Here is a 17,895-nt window from a genome sequence, read left to right on the forward strand (position 1 = left end):
GCTGTTACATCATCCGCCTTCTGAAGAAGCCATGGCCATTACAGAATAAAGGCTGTGTTATTTTTTGCTTAACACAGATACTAAACTTCTCCATCTTATGTTCAACATAAATAAAAGATCAGGTTGTCCTTCAAACAATTGAGCATGTTGATGAGAGAGAAGGCTGCTGGCAGCAGGGAGCCTACTGAAGTGGCACAGGAGAACCAGGCAGGGTTTGTTGTAACTATGAAAGTTACCAGCTGAACTGAAAAACAAGCAGGAAGACTCCAACAATGAGCACAGTGGGTGAGGAGAGGGTGGTGTGTAAATCTGTTCTTTAAATAGGAATCATTATACAGAAGAGTTCTAGGTCAATGTTCTGGCCACAGCTTGCTTCTGCCATGGTTCGCTGGATCTCTCGTGGGACTTTCACCAAAAACTCTGTGTGAACATTGGCTGAGACTACCCTCCATACCTAAAGGGCTTCATAGAGTCAAGTGCCACTGCATTGCTGCAGAAGGCAGGTGCTGGCACTGGCTGGGTGGGTCATGCAAGGAAGAGGTGAGACAGGCTGAATAGTCTCTCCTCATCTTGCATTTTAACAGGTTCCGATGTCTCTGAGTTTCATCTCCCTTTGATCTGCTTTAGCATCAGGTTCATGACACCCTGATATTGCAACTTATCCAGAGATTGTGAATGCTGCTTCCTTGTACAAGACCAGAGTTTCTTCAAGCAGAATTCAGAATTGAACCTTATTGCAAAAATACTTTCAGGCAACTTCATGTCTATAAAAGTATCTTGGTAAAACTTGGGGTCTAAACAAACACAGAAAGGCAAATCAAAAACTAGGCTGTCATTCACTATTTTTAAATAATTTCACCTCCAGTGATAAGGGTAATCAGGCAAAATAAATGGTTGGAAGCATGAACATTCAGCTATAGTACCCAGCGGTTAACTATGTCATCTCCATTTCTAGTCACAGGTAAATCACATCCACAGTAGCAGCTTTATTAAGTCCCAGCTACTCCACCTGCCTTCTGCCTGCCAGAGCTTTGCCATGGCTCCTGTTCCAGTCTGCTCGGGGAGCTGAATGCACTCCAGCCTGGGCAGGAGCTTTTTTGGTAAATCTGGTTCCACTACCTGCTGATGTTGAGCTCAGACTTACAGCATCTGGGAAACAAATCAGTTGGCCCATCAGTCTTCTGGTCCCAAGCACAGGTGAGACTGTGCAGGGCAAGTTGCTTTCCTCCTGCTGCTTTGCATCATGGTTGGGGCAGGGCTGGGGTTTGGGAGCCGGACACAGAGGGCGATAACTTTAGCAGCCTCTTGACTACTGGGACAAGTTGGCACAGATATGTTTTTCTTGTGTGTACAGTTATAAATTCTGATGTACTCTATGAAGTTATTTCTAACTACAATCCTCAGTACAAATCAAAACTTTCTCGTTGGTGTTCAAAAAACAAGTCATATCTATGTCCCTGTTGGGCAAAGCCCAGTGCAGACAGGTTGAAACAGTTTGGTGCAGCTGAACTTCTGAACGGGAGCTGGATCACATCCCACCACTTTGAAGCACAGAAGGAGGCAGCCACATGACTTTCCCCACAAGACCACATTAAAAAAAACCCCAAACACAGTGCGTAGAGCCTGCTTAGACCCAACAGGAGGACTGGACATGACAGAGGTGCTGTTTCCAGGAGCAGTAGCTGGGTGACAAGGCAGAGACGAAAACCTACAGCCATGGTATAATGATGGGATCAGTGGGCATGACCAGAGGGCAGAGAAGTTTGAAATATCTTTAGTGTTGTTGTCCAGGAAGTCTTCAGCATCCGTATCTGATGGGCAAGAAGGAGATGGGTTACTATGGCTTTGATGCACGTTATGATGCAAATTATGGCTTTGATTTACCTCCTGGCAAATCTCAGTAGAGTCAAAAACAGTGCTTTGTGTATACTTGCCTAAAACCAACTTTTCTAAATATCTGAAGAGTATAAGTGGTGGAGAACAGGTTGGTTCCAGGAACCGGTACCTGGAGATGTCTCTGTCACATCCTTCCTCACCATGCATTAATCCAGTCCCACCTGTGAGTAGTTCGCATTGCCGTATCTGTAGCTAAGAAATGTGTTTGCATCTGCTTTGGCTAAGGCTTGACCTAATGCTGGGTTGGCCAGAGCATGGACGCAGGTGGAGTAATTTACCCCATGCCCTCTCTTTGAAGAGGACAGAAACACCTCTGGCTGCAAAGGTTTGGCTTTGAGTCCTCTATTAGGGCCTTAGCTGCGGATTTAATGCTTGTTTTCTAGAATAGAAAGCTGAAGACTTTGAAGGCCTCTTCAGCCTCCCATGCTGAAGCTGTCATTTAGGCTGCTAAGTGGCAAAGATTAGATTTGGTGTGTTCTCCAATAACATACTGCATCATCATTTACTCCCATTACCAATACTCCACCAGATTAGAATGACCTTTGCAAAAAAAAAATCAGGCTATGTTGACATATTTGCTTTAGAAGATGCTAATCAATACCTATTTTGTTAGCCAATATGGTTATGTCTCCTGTTATTGTGATTTATTTAATTTTTGTTGACCAAAGGTGGTTGAATAGGCGATAACAGTACTGAAAGTGGCAAGGGTTAATAAATTCAGATGAGGTTGTCATCTTATTACCAGAGTGCAGGAAGTGAAGCACAGCCATTTAATTAACCTAGTCGCAATGAATTTCATGCAACATGCAGTTAACACTTCATCTATTAAAACTGCGAAGCAGATGGTAGTGAGCAGTTTTGTCTGCCGTAAATAGGGTACCAATTTAAATTACTTGCTGCACACGATTTTAGAGGACAAAATTATCTAGATATTAAATGTTGAGATATTTAATAATCTCTTTCTTTTAAGTCATGCGTATATCAGACTCTTGGTCCAATAGCAGAAAACTCAATTATTTCCATGAAATCCCCAAAATGGATTCCTAAAAAAAAAAGGCAAAACTCTGATGAATTGGCATTTCTTCAAACTTCAAGGCCTTCAGTCGTCATCTCTGCTGAAGAATATAAAGTTTTATCCTACTTTCTCTAGCTGCCTAAGAGATTTTTATTATTCACACAAATGGATAATCCTGAATGACTATCAAAAGGCCACATTTCTCAATAGACCAGTAGTTTCTCTCTTGCTCTTGAAAAGCTATTGTGATAAATATTACCAAATTTAACATTTTCCTTTTCGTTTCCCACAGTTAGGGAGAGTTATGTGAGCACATGCCTGCACACATGGGCAAGGGGGCTGTATATCAAAGGTTCTCTGTGGGACTTGGGGCCTGAGGCTGAGTAGCCACTTTTCTTCCCTGTCTCTTATTGTAGGGAGGGGAATGTATGCTTAAAATAAAAAAACAAACCCAAAATTATGTGATATGGTTTCATATGCATATGAAAATTTAGACACTGGAACTTGTGTTGAAATTATTTCATGCACAAAATTGCTGCCCTCATATAAAATTAAAGGCAGAGACGCTAGGAAGAAGCAAAGAGGCTCTCCTAAAATCGCAATTGCCTCGGGACTGCGTGAAACCCATTTTTCAGCAGAGAAGCACGCATTTGTTTGAAATCAGAGCAAAATCCCAGGAAGAAAAGGAAAGCCTGAGCCAGCAGAGCAAGTAGGTCGCTGCAGCCCCAGGAGCGTGTGGCTCCCACAGTCCCAGGCAAGGGCAGAAAATTGTCTTTCCACTCCTTCGGAGAAAAACAAACCTGACAAACCAACCTCCTTCACCATTCTCCTTCTTCCTCTGAAGACAGAGGCTTGACAACAAGGCTCTGCTTCTGGTGAATAAGGTTCATTAAGCCTGCAGAAAGCTAGAGGGTGTGCATTCATGTATTTGAATGACTCTCGGAGACTCCTTTATTTGAATGACTTTTTCCTTAGAGAAGCAGAAGGCAAGTGTGTCCTTTGTCACCTCCTCTGATTGCTCTGTCCACTGAACCGCTAGCAATAGCTATCAGAAAGTCTTCAGAGATTCGAGGCATCACAATCCATGACAAAGGACATAAATTGCTCTTTTCACAGATGACATCCCACTTTATCTCAGTAAAACACAAATCTCTCTCCAATGCCTGAAGAAGTCCTGGAGCATTACTTCACTGGAGCAAGGCTTCATGTAAATATGACTAAATCAGAGATGATTCTTACATAATCAACCAGTGAGATTTTTTCCTTCTCTATGCTATTGAACCCCAGGGAAATTCAACTATTTGTTGGTACCAGCCAATATTTAAGCAAAATGCCATAGTTCTTTATTTAGTCCTTCATAGCAAGGTCAAGAAGGGCTTAATTTTCCATTATTTGTAATAGAATCGGTTTGTTTTGGCTGTATTAAAAATGAATAGTCCCAAGAAATAAGTAATATGCAATAGAGACCAATAATCAGCTTTCAGAGGCTCAGAAAAAAAAAACCAAAAGTGAAATGAAGACTTACCAGCAGTGGGGAAACTTTTTTAGTGGATATTTTACCTGCTCTCTTGGGAAAGGCATGCAGAGCTCCCAGCGCCATCCCCTCCTCCCAAAGAGGAGCACAGCCACACTCACCTCTAGGCTCCCACAGTTTGGCACAGCAGCAGGACACGATGCTTAACAGATGAGAAGAAGAGGACTGAGGAGCAGAACAATGGTCTTTGTTCAAGACCACAACCAAATAACTTTGAACAGTCCAAAACTAAATTTCCTCTCAGTTCCCTTTCAAACGTACTATGACCTATTTTTTTCCCTTCCTAGCCATCGCTGCTGAAGGGAAATGGACAGCCAGCCCGGCGAAGGAGACAGCTTGCTGAGGCACAGGACTTACCGCTGCTGCAAGTGGGATGTCTGCACTGCTTCCTCACTCTGAAGAAAAACAAAGGCATGTTAATGCCACAAGTCTAGGAGCGTCAGCTTTTAAGCCGCTATAATTTACTGTCACTCCATGGATACCAAAACATATCAATACCCATAGCCTGATTATTTCCCCCTTTCCTTTAAACATCATTAACAGAGTTTCCTAAAAAAACAAATATTTTAAAACTTGGGAGATGCTACTGAAAGACTGTGAAACAGATTAGAACATTGGTAGGATGTGGATGGGTATAGATGTTGATATTGATATTGATTATATATCCATTTGTTAAGTCAGGCCAGTATTATTGGTCAGTCTGAGATGCTGAGGCATTTCAAAGCAGGGACCAGCCTGGGCCAACCTGAGAGGTCAAAATCAGGCCCAGAAACAAACCCTGCCTCCTGACTGCCAGTCAGCACTTTGTCAACAAAGCGCACTGCTCTAGTGTATTAATTTATAATGCAGATTAGGTGGATGAGAGGGAAATTTAGTCTTTTAGAATGACTAATAACTATGCTAATGTGCTCAGATAAAATAAGCGTTCACATATGTTGAAAGCATTTATAGTGTAATAAACTTCTGTTATCTTTTGAGGCGTGCGGTACTTTGATTTTCGTATACCAACTCCTCTTTTTTTTCAAGTGCAATAAAAAACATATTTTTTAAAAAGATTAAAAAGCTCAGGGCTGCTGAACCTCATAATAGTAATGCCTGTGTGAAGTGCTGACAAACTGCTATGAACAGTGGGCTCTGGGGCTTGGGATTTCTTTGGTTGGGTTTTTTTATTCCTTGGCAAAAAGTGTCAAATCTATTTGAAGAGTTGGATTTCAGAGATGGCAAAGAGCTTCGAGGATATTCATTTCAGTGGGTCTGAGACTTTGTGTATACAGAAACACTAATCCCCTTGTGAAGGTAATTTTATTTTCATGCATATGACCAAACACCGTTTTGATGCCTTATCTAAATTCCTATTGTTCTTCTCCATAACAGACATATTTATACAACATTTTAATAGTTCTTCTTCTCTGCTGTGGTAGCCACCGTTGCTAATCACACCCCTGTGATCTGTGCCATCACATGTGACGCCCGCAGCCTTACCACAGGCTGTAGCTCCTTTGCTACATCCTTCCCACTGCACCCCAGACCCCAAAGTTACGGCTGCTGAGGTGCAAATAAGGATGAATGTTTTGCAAAGCAGATTGCTTTTGTGTAAAAAGATCTCCAAGCGATGCTGCCGCTTGCGCAGGAGCCCAGCCCTGGAGCCCAGCAGCCCGACCCATCGTGCTACAGCCTTGCTCTCCTCAGAGAAAAGTGCAACGCTGTACTATGTTGTGTTTCTCCTGTAGGGAGCACTTCAGAAGCAGAAAAGCAAGTGAGAAGTCATGGAAGAAAATAATTTCAGGGGTATGCAGAAAAAGAAGCAAGCGTTAGCTATAAATTTCAACCTACAGTGAAAAAAAATCAAGTAAGTTTGGAGAAAATCAACTGCCTTTAAAAAAAAAGGTACTATAGTAAAAGCAATAATATTATTTCTTTAATCTTCTTGCCTTAAGAAGAATGAAATATCATGAATACCCAGTCTGTAAAAGGAAAGAATCCCTTGACAGGAGACATTAAAGGACCAGATATTAAAAACATTATCAAGAATGATAGAAGTTCTTGGGGTTTAGTTTTCCTTTTCAAACAGTGAAGTATAACTAAAATAGAATAAGCATAAAGCAACGATCTCTCATTCTGGATGAAAGCACAAGCTTCACCAAAAACATGAAACCAACAATGTGCCTTCAAACAGGAAATGGGGCCTCTCTACCTGTTCGGCTTTTGTGAATGAGTGCAGAGAGGGATGGCTCTCCAGCATGGAAAGGCACAAATGCTACAGAGGATATTTTCCTCGGGAAAAATCAGGAGTCTACTGAAGCTGAGGTAGAAAATAGAAGGAAAGCTGACAGAGAAAGTGCAGATCTTAGATAGTTTGTCAGGCAAAACTGCCTACCTGTTCCCATCTCCGTTGTGATGCATGGATTATATTTGGTACTTGAAATTCTGTCATTCGCACTCAACTAAGTATTTGTCTGTGAGAACCTGTATTTAAATGGCAAGGTTAATCAGTCATGCTGGCAGAATGGAGACGAAATGACCGACACCTTCAGGTCTTTCTTTAAATACTCACTGATGATATTTTCTAAGTTAACCTTAAAATCCAGATTCCACTGGCTGTATTCTTTACACTGAAGAGCTATGTTAAATAAAAGCTAATGGGAGGATTTTCAGTATTTAATACTTTCCTGCAATCTGGAAAATAGCCAAGAGGGAAGATGGCACTTGCAAGCAGAGGTGAAGCTGCCACGGGAGCTGGGTGTGAAGAAGCAGCCCATCCTGGTACCCCACGTTGGATGCCCAGGGGTGGTTAAAAGCTTTACAAGCAGACAACCCCGTTATATTCCTCATCGCGGCACAGCCTCACTGGACCAGCTTAGATAACAGTTCTCATATGCCTTTTTCTCCAGAAATGTCATAAATAAGCGCAAGCTATGAGTATTTCGGAGGAACATTTCCTTATCCTCATCTTGGCCTGTCCAAAGCTAACATTAAGAATGTTACAGACGTGAGTTTTTTTATTCTTTTTGAAAGGTAGGTAGAGTAGTAGATTTTCCCAGTCTAACCTTTTATAGGCCAGGCATGTGACACATGGTGAGAGCCATGAGAGGCATTTAAATAATCCCTTTTGAGGCCTTTTTATGCTTATTTTAGTTTCAGTAGAATTGCGTCTGCTCCATATGTCCTGATTCACTACAGGATGCTTTTCTTGTTGGAGGAGTGGCTCTGTTTGATCAAGATGGTACTGACCTCATTTGTGAAATCAAGTATCAACTCACTGTATGAGGAATTGTCTGCCTAGCACAGCTTCTAACAGAAAACCTTTAAAAAGAACAGTTTTGTACAGGTTCTAATAAGTGTAAGCCTGAAAAAAACCCCAAATCTTATGTAATATCATATCACATAGACATTAAGTCTTCCATTCATCTGATTAAAATTTTAATCAGAAGAAAACCTCATCTGAAACAAGAACTTACTGAATTTTTAACCGTCTTGGGTTTCTGTTGCCAGAAGACTATAAGGTGCTGAAATTGTAATACTAAGACTGGATAGCTCTTGTTTTAATATCCGTGAGTGAGCAACATGCATGTTACTGTTATCTGCATGTTCCTATTCCCCATCAAAGAGAGGGAAACCGAGGGAGAAGTTTTGCTCCATTATAACTAAATAGACATTATGAAGGTGAACAACCTATGTGAGAAACTCGGCCCTTCTTTATTGTAACAGTTATAATGTTCACAAAGCTATGCTCCGAATGGTAAAAAAAACGTGGACGATGTGCCTGAGATAGCCTCTATAAAGGCTGTAAAAATGTTGGTTAGACAACAGCCCATGACTATATTTAGATACATGCCTCCCTGAAGAATGCAATCACCAGGGTAAAGTATTAAGCTGGTTTATGGTGCTGCTATTTCCCTTTTGCTTCCTCATTCACATGCATGTGGAATAGAGCAAATAAGTTATCTGGGTGAGGAGTGCTGGGGACAAGCTAAGGAGGGGACTATGTCCAGGTAGGTACCAGGGCAGGGGCTCAGTGATGAGGTGTAACGCATCCTCTCTGCTCAAGGAAACTTTGGGAGGAGTCACTCACTCCCTGTGGACAAAGATCAACATGCACTGCTGGTGCAGAGCCACACAAATTAAACCAAAACTTTTCACTGGGCTTTTTCACCTGTAGAAGATGCAGCGGAAGTCAACTGGCACTTGATTGAGAGGCTTTTCTGAGGGATGTACAGATTTGTGTGCATCTATGCCCAGACCTGGTGTTAGGAGAAGAATTCATGGATCTCTACTGCCTGAAATGAAATCGGCCTCTGAAAAAAAACACACTATAACTTCATCCAATGTACAGCCATCTGCAAAACATGCCAGAGTGGACACACTTCAACAACAGGGCAATGTCGGCAGCTGTGGGCTGTGGGCTACTGCCACAGCTCCTGCCAACACATGGTCCCAGCACGGCCAAGCAGACATGTGCCTGGGTGGTGCGGCCTCACAGCAGCTGTGATCCAACAGAAAGTCCAAGGGAAAGATTTTCTGGCATGAACAGGGAGACGGTCTAGCCTGCAGGAATGAACATAGGAGTTAGCTGGGAGGAAAAAGGGAGCAATAGCACTTTTTTGGATCAGCAGCTGGAAAAAGAGGCCACGTGGGCAGTTTCTGAGCTTGAGCATCCACTCTGAACTCTGCTTTAAAACAGGGAAAGTAGAAAGCATAACTAAAATCTGACAAATGGTGCAGAATACCTCCCCAAAAAAGTGCACAAGGAGGAGCTATTCACAGAGACATCCACCTTCTCTCTTTGGGATGCTGTGTGATCACTGATTGGGGCTAGGAAAGATTTTTTTATGGTGCACCATTGTATAAACTGTAAAGATCAAGGGGGTATTTACATTCTCCTGTAGAGCATCCAGGTTTGCCATTGTTAGAGACAATGTAATAGCCTACTACACATGGATCCATGGCACACTCTGCTATAGTAATTTCTGCTATGATCATTTTCCAGGAATATGAGCAGTTGTGTTACTATTAGAGCTATGGCAGCAATAGCCACAGCAATAGCTCCTCCAAGTTGCTTGTCCCAGCTGTTAAAGAGAAGGACTGCAGATTCTTTGTACCTTGTTTACTATTGCTGTTTTTAAATGTAGGAGATGCACATGATTAAAGTAAGGAGTCTAGATCTAGAGATTGTATTTTAACCTCAGGGAGTGTGTGAGAGAGAGATACAGGCAGAATGGATTAGTTTCTGAATTAGTGCTTGTAACAGTTCTACAAACACAGACAAATTCATGGTCAAAAGGACAGTGTCAACGCTTTGTTTAAAAACCTGTTTAAGGAGCTTCATTGCTGTATTTTGAAAATCTAATCTTCAAAAGAGCCAGTGTCTAAAAGTTTGGCTTACTTCTCATATGTGTCAATTGATACTTTCCTTTTTCGACCTATTTATCTTAAAACATTTATAATCTGTTAGGGGGATGCCCACAGCTAAATGTCCAATTCGATTTGTTTGTTTTTTAAATCTGCTGTTCAGTTGCCAAGAAATTAAACAAACAGATGCCACTCTTTTTGAGGGGCTCCATTAAATACAATGTCTTACAGACCATCTGCTGGATCTGCAGCAGCAATTAACAGCTACATGCTATTCCCAGAGCAGAGGTGACAACAATTGATGGTGCCGGGATACTGGCAATTTCTCTTTCCCACTCCTCACCCTCTCTCTTCCAAATGCCTATAATACGATATTTCTACATAAAGGACTAGATCTGCTAAGGAAAAAAAAAAAAGAATGAGATGTTCCTTGATGTTCAGATTGTGAAGGGTGAAAGATCTTTGCAGGCATTTCACTTTTTAAACAAAGAGCATATTCAATTATAACAACTGAGCTTATAGAAGTCTGCAAAGGCAACATGAGTGAAGATTGTCCTGCATCTTTTGCGATTGGTCTTCATACTGGCACGCAGCTGCTCTGGGAGTCGGGGGCTGAGACTGCACACAGACTTTTCCCTTCTGCATTGCTGGTTTAAACCAGCTTGGTGGGCAGCGACTGAAAACAACTACCTCTGTTTGATATTGAGCTTGAAATATCTGGGGAGGATCAATCTAGTGAGCAACCATGACTCATGAGCGCTGGGTGTGACTCATGTCCATTATCTGACAGCCAGGTAAATGGGGTTTTGTACTGGTAGAAACTCTCGGCGATTGTCTTTTATTGGCAAGCGGCCCTCTTCCTCAATGGATAACATGGAGTGCGTGGGTTCACTTTACTGACTGGGGTGTCAGCCTTCAGCCTACAACCCAGCCCTTTCTGTTAGATGAGAAGATTGATTACTTACCCTGGAAAAGAAGAACTTTCCTGGTCATTTCTTCAATGTTTTTGGCGATGGCACTGTGGCTTTTCCTGGACTGTTTGGCCTGACTGTTAGTTATGCTTTGCCTGACAGAAGTGGTGGCTTCAGGAGACTTCTCAGGGCACCAGAGGACCCCTCTTTAATGCATTAAAATGCAGTTTTAAAAAAATCTGTGTACCTGAGTCTTCAGTTTTCCTTACTAATTGACACAGAAATCTCACTTGCAAATAGACCAAGCTGCCCACTCCCATAGCTTCATACACCCCTCCACACAGCCTCATGACTCTCCAACCTCAAGGTCTTCCTTTAAAGACCATGAGCTTCCTCTCAAGGGTATATTTATATAGTATTAGCTGAAAGAAATTCTTGATGCTGCAATGGTGTATTGTTTTATTTTCAACAAGTTGTTTGCATTGCTGCCTCCGCAGAAGATTTATTTACCTTAGTTTGTCAGACTCTTAGCCTATCCTTAATACATAGAATCATAGAATCATTAAGGCTGTAAAAGACCTCTAAGATTATCAAGTCCAACCATCAACACAAAACCAACATGCCCATTAAACCATGCCCTAATGTGCCACATCTACAATTTTTTTTAACAGGTCCAGGGATGTTGACTCTGCCGCTTCCCTGGGCAGCCTGTTCCAATGCTTCACCACTCTTTCACTAAAGAAGTTTTTCCTAATATCCAATCAAACTTTCCCTGGCAAGAGGAGTTTATCAATACAAGCGATTTCTTCTCTGAAGTATGTAAGGAAGAAAGAGATCTTGGGGTTTAACATTTCAGCCTGGACACAGTATCAGGATGGACAGGTGTACATTATTTTCGAAATTAAGATTTCCATTCTGACAATAAATCTGTTTAGTAATTGTTCTTATTGCCCTGTATGGTGACCATCTGTAAAGGCAGTCTGAACTTAAAAAGGCCATCCCATAAATCAGGTGCAATTTAAAATCTTCCCATAGTCTGTAAATCTGCCCAGGATTTAGAGATTAATTGAAGAGCAGACAGCTTAATACATTAACCTTTCACCCCTGTGGGCCTGGGTTCAAAAGCTGCCTTAGGTCAAGGAGTAAAAAACAAGATTGGTGACTTTGTCTTAGTTGTTACAAGTGCTGGGGTTCAGGAGAGCATGGTCAGTACTTCTTGCAGTGCCCAATTCTCTCAGTGAGGGTTTGCTTTGAAGGCTGTGAGTGTCTTTGCTGCTGCTGGTACTCTGTTGTGAGGTTACTAATTTAAGAATAAAGGCAGGTGCCTGAGGAGCCCTGCTAGTAGGAGATGGTGGCTGTAAGAGAGGCCAGGAAGCATCGAGAACAGCCTGTTACTAGTTTCTCCCCTAAAATTGAGCCAGGTCACCGAAGGGATAGCAGGGACACTGGGACAGAGGAGGACAGGAGAGGACATACTTGTCAGCCCTTATGCAGCCCTGCCTATCCTTATGGACAGCCTCACTTGTTGTCCTTTCCCATGCTCCCACCCCACCATGACATCAACTGTGTCCTTCCCAAGAAATCAATGTTGCAAGAAGCCTAGTAAGAGCAGCTGGGGTCAGCAAGCATTCCATAATTTCTTTGTCTGTGTCTGCACAAAATAAAATGCAGCAGCATGAAGCAAACTGGACCTTCCCTCTTTTGTTTCTTTTGGCCTGTGAAAGACAGGGGCTTTGATGAACCCTCAGCTGCATGATAGAATCATAGAATCACCAGGTTGGAAAAGACTTCAATCATTGAGTCCAACCATTCCTACCTGCCACTAAACCATGTCCCTGAGCACCTTGTCTACCCGCCTTTTAAATACCTCCAGGGAAGGTGACTCCACCACCCCCCTGGGCAGCTTCTGTCAGTGCCCAATGACCCTCTCTGTGAAAAATATTTCCTAATGTCCAGTCTGAACCTTGCCTGGTGCAGCTTGAGGCCATTCGTCCTTGTCCTATCACCTGTCACTCAGGAGAAGAGGCCAGCTCCCTCCTCTCCACAACCTCCTTTCAGGTAGTTGTAGAGAGCAATAAGGTTTCCCCACAGCCTTCTCTTCTCCAGGCTAAACTATCCCAGTTCCCTCAGCCACTCCTCATAAGACTTGATCTCCAGCCCCCTCACCAGCTTCCTTGCTCTTCTCTGGACATGCAGGGCATTTTGTCACTTGGCAGTGACCCTCAACAACCTGTCTTCTCTGACTGAGAGCTAAAGTTACTTTACAGAGATGCTGTATTGCTGAAGATGAAAATGCAGCAAACATCCGTAAAGGTGGTAGGGTAGTCCTTCCGTGCTTGGTTGTAGGTGGTTGCCCCATACTCGTAGCCCTGCCTTATCAGCAGCTCATTTATGGTGACTTAGCACAAACTGCTGGTGGCAAAACACAAAATGATCTGCACCCTGTTGAGGCTGGGAAAAGGGATTGAGCAATACAAGTGTCTGCAGCATATGTCTCGTTGGGCAGTCAAGCACGCTCTGAATGCCTATTAAATAGAACTGGTTTAGGAAGCCTCTTGATGGGTCCATCCCTTTCTGTCAACATGTGAGTATCCCTTTGTAGATTTATGCTTCTTACGCCCTTCAGACCACCCTTGAGAAATACCTATGCAAAAATAAAAATTACCCATGACCCTTGGCTTTGACTTTTTGCCCTCTCCCTTTCCCCAACACATGCCCTGTCTGCTCAGGATTTGCCACCTGACTAACAAGATTGGGTGAGATCTCTTCTCTGAAGGGACATTTGAAACTCATGTGATTTTCTAGAACTCACAAACACACACACAAAATCTACATTTCCCGCATTGGGTTGGTATTTTTCGATGTGTTGGAAACAAATGTCGTCCTGGGGGGTTTTAGACTTACAAAAATGCATTCATTACTGATACAGGTCAGAGGTGAGATGAAAAACACACTGTGAAATCCAGTGATAGAAAGCTTAATCATTTATTTTCTTGACTGAAATCTTTTCACTTGTTCAGCTGGTTCAAAAGCACTTGGAACATGTCAACAAGGATTACATGACTGAAAACAAACCTTTGCCAGCAGCAGAACCAGACCAACAGAAACAGGACAATAGTCTTTTTCACGCCACAAAAATGCTACTAAGCAGAATATAGTTTCATGTGTGCTTCCACTTCCCCTCCCCTCCTGCTTAAATTATGAAATACTATTTACTAGCAAACATTATAGTTCATTTTTTAAGGGAATTAATATGATTAAAGGGTTGGTTGAGAAGTGATGATTGAAGTCCCAACTATTAAAATGCACATCAGTGTGCAGGGAAAATAAAAAAGCACTGAAATTCTTTTCAAACCCTAGCACCAGGTGCGTTAATTACATTTCATTGCATGTTGGTTTATTACTGTGGTCACTTGTGCCTTATGATCTGCATTAACACCTGCGTTCTATGGATATCTTGGTATTTCACTAAACAAGATGAATATTGGCCAGATGGTGACTCCAGTAGGAAGCATTTCATGTAGATTTTCCTGCTCTGCACAGTTGCCTGTAAAGGAATCTTGAATGTCATACTACACCAAAGCAAACCCAAAAAGCACAGCGCTAAATTTGAGACCAACTGCCTTGACAATATATTCACTAAGGATCAGATGACAGCCAGATCAAGGTCTTGTAATGTGGATCTTGCTAATAAATCTCCCACGTGTAGCACAACAGAATTGCTAGTACTAACATTTCACCCCACAGGGTGACCCTGACCCATGCAGAAACACAGTTTCACGGAAAACTGGGTCAGCTCAGGTCTGAAACACATAGCACAGATGACTTGGTGTTTTTTTCGCAGTTTTTTTTCCCCCGGTTGCATACATGACCTTTCTTCCATAGTACAGGTTAGTTAATGTACAACAGACATCCAGCCCCGGGGAACTCCACAACAACGAGTCAGTACCTAAGCCCAACCACACCTGGCACCTTACCCTTTGACCAAAGTAGGGAGCACTTCAGAAGAGGTGGGATGGAACACAGACCTCACTGCCCTGTTAGTTGCACTGCCTGGCTCTTGTCTAACACATCACAAGTTACTTGCTGACCTGCATGAGAAAAGAATAACAGATTTCATGCTGGCATGGTATTACACTGTTAGAGATATGGACAAATCTTCTAAACTGTGCAATTGACACCTACCTCAAACCCACATTAACTAGGAGACACAGCATTGTTCCAGAACACTCTCCTGTGCTGCCTGTGAGTTTTGCTGTCCTTGTTAGGTGGTGTTGCAGGACAAGGAAACAGTTTTGTTCACACGAGTGAGATTTTTATTGGAGATGCCCATGTTCTTGGCTTCTTTTTGTATTCCTTCACTTGTGCCTGTGAGCTGAGCGCTGTGTGACCACAGTAATTAAAATGTCAATGAAAATTGTCATACAATCAGAACTGCAGTTTTTTGTGGTCTCCATGGTGTTGCAGTAACCTTGCCTCCCTGTGGGTGTGCTGGGAGGAGTTCAGGGGTGCAGCCAGTACCTGTCAGCTCCCCCTTCTGCCCCCTCTGCCAGCACCAAGCTGTGCCACTCACCAGGACGAGCAGTCTTGTCTTCCACTGGGAGGAACAGTGGCTGCCCTTTCCTGCCTTAGGGCACGTGAGATGAGATGCTCTGAGTGAGCTCCTCGCAGAGTCTGATCCCTGGACGGCTTCTCTTGTACCTCTGAGAAAGGCAGAGTTCACGCAAGGGCACTAAACAGAAATAAAGGAGCAGGATGGGCAGCCGACCAATGACCAACAGACCACCCAGAGTATGGAGTCTACATATTGTTTTGGAAATCTAGGCCTTTTCCTTAGGACAGAACATCTGTGATGGCTGATAGTTTGCTTTCTGAGCACTATTCTTGATGAAGTGGGTACAGAATCAAAAAACCTCCCAAACTAGACACAGTCTCCAAGTCAACACTCTGATGCAAACAAACGAAAGCAGGAAGTGAAGCATGGGACTGGCAGGCCACTGAGCTCAGCTCCACATTCAGGATGGGTGCAGAGCACCCACTGACATGGCTGATCCCACTCTGGCTGTGAGCAGCCAGTTCCTCACCCTGCTGGTATACAGGGATGACGGCGGAGCTGGCAGTTGCTATCCCCTCCAACAGCCCAGCTCTTCAGGATGATGACCTTATTGTTTCCCACAGAGGCACACAGCACCAGATCCAATCTACGAAAACGAGAAGCCAAAATATACGCATTAACTCCTCTACCTTTCCCCCAGGCACACTTTCCCCCCAGCTGCTGTTTTATAGAAGACCAATATCTCACTCTTGGAGGAGTGTAGGCAAATCCTATTACAAGTTGAGATTAACCATCAGTCAGATAACTCACCAGTGCAGAGATCAAATATAAAAGATGTATGTTCTGTGTCATCTGTTTAGCAACCTTAAATTAGCTCACACGGGTGGATGGTGCTGGCCAAATGGCAGAACATGTGCTGCAAATGGAAATCAGAGTCAAAACAGAATCCTGTGGGATACCCCCAGCAATTTTAAAGTAGCTATCTTATTACCTAAGCAATTTTCAGGGACAAGCAGAATTCAAACCCAGCCGACAATGCTCTCCGGTCCCACCTTGGTGAAACTACTTCATTATTATTTCAGTAGAGCCTGGAGAGCTCTATCTGCTGTTCCAGTTTCTCTGCAAAACCCCTCCCAATAACCCACAATAAAAGACGTCTCCTGCGAGGATGTGCTTACAGTTTAATTTAAGACAAGGCACAGCAAGTGGAAGTAACAAACAACCAGAGAGACTAGAAGGGAGAGGGTTGATGGAAATGGTGAAAAGCACTTGTCCCTGGAGTCCCTCTATGTGCACACATACATACTACACACAGATTAATGTCTCCGCAGAGATTTCAGGAGCCTCTTAACTTGAATATAACACATCTAGAAGTAATTGATAAAAGAAATGCACACATGGGGTGGAGGACTGCCCTGCTCTCTTCCGAGGAAGCAATGCACATGGGTAGGTTTGAGTTGTTTTTTTTTCATACCACGAGCACCTTTGGGGTCAGTAGGCAGTTTTAAGTCACGCACCTGACTGAAAACTCTCTTGTTTCTCAGTATACACAGTATACACATCTGACTTCATGGATTTGGTCTGGGAAGCAGGAGAAACAAGAGGACACTGCAAAGCAGCCTTGATGGGGGCTTGGGGTGAGCAGCACTAGAAAGCTGGGCACAGAGCTGACTAGAATACCACCAAGAGGGATGTGCATTGACCTGCCAGCTACACAGGGGTCCCAGTAAACCCTGCTGGTCTGGGTTTGGTGAGGAGTGCCCTTGGGAAGAGAGGGAAACCATTAAGGAGATATATTACGTCCAGCTGGAACAAAGCATGAGGACGTTGTCTCGCAGCCATGTACCCTTTGCTGCCTGGGGCATGACTGAAACCAAGCCAGCAAGCAAACAGCAAGACAGCAAAATTTACCCCAAAGAGATCTGCTTGTTTGTATATAGTTTAAAAATTTAATATTTCTTTTAAATCTTGATGAACAACTACTGTGTTGCATTATTGCTTGTAGAGCCCCCAACCAGTTCCTGGCTCCAGCAAGCCTTATCCATGTATGTGGGTAACAAGGTTCAGCCTGGCAAATTCCCCATGGGAATCCTGGACCTTACATGGAGGTGTGAGGGGGTGTGGGTTAGGCCAGTTTTTCCCTTGTCCTGACAGAAACAAGGTGTATAGAGCGCATCTCTCATTTTCCTGCCACCTGATGTCACAGTTACAGTAGGAAACAAACTGTTCAGGCACATAACTCAAGAAGGATACTCTGAAAGTGAAAAACAATCTGCAGAGGTACTAATAGCAGCAGGACGCTTTGAACATTTCCAGGTTTGTGTTTGCTCAGGGCTTGAGGATTCTCAGAGGAGGCACAGTAATGCCATTGAAGTGCAAACTGCTATGAAGGTGATTGTTCAAAACCCGGTGCTTGTTTGGAAACAACATCTTAAGAAGCAAAGGACTAGTTTTGAAGAGGTCACTTCCAAAAAGAATTTAAAAAAATTCCTCTGGGTCACCAGAAACGCATGCATTACTCTCAGATGAGGAGATTCCTCCTTATCCCGCAGCCCCTAGAAGAACGACATGTGGGACTTTCTCTTGCAACCCTGACAACATGTAATAAAAATTCACTTTGAAAAAAAGAGCAATG

At 43.1% G+C, this 17,895-nt stretch overlaps 1 long non-coding RNA gene across 1 annotated transcript; it reads right to left on the reverse strand.

The window, feature by feature from the left end:
- Positions 1-13,769: 13,769 nt before the first annotated feature.
- On the reverse strand, positions 13,770-15,491 carry LOC128852113 (uncharacterized). Its single transcript, XR_008449740.1, has 4 exons — positions 15,279-15,491; positions 14,891-15,087; positions 14,683-14,796; positions 13,770-14,252 (listed from the first exon to the last, which is right to left on the reverse strand). It is a non-coding gene; the product is annotated as an uncharacterized LOC128852113 (long non-coding RNA).
- Between the last annotated feature and the right edge of the window lie 2,404 nt (positions 15,492-17,895).

The sequence above is a fragment of the Cuculus canorus genome, chromosome 4 (genome assembly GCF_017976375.1).
Source record: "Cuculus canorus isolate bCucCan1 chromosome 4, bCucCan1.pri, whole genome shotgun sequence".
In the NCBI taxonomy this organism is placed as follows: Eukaryota; Metazoa; Chordata; class Aves; order Cuculiformes; family Cuculidae; genus Cuculus; species Cuculus canorus.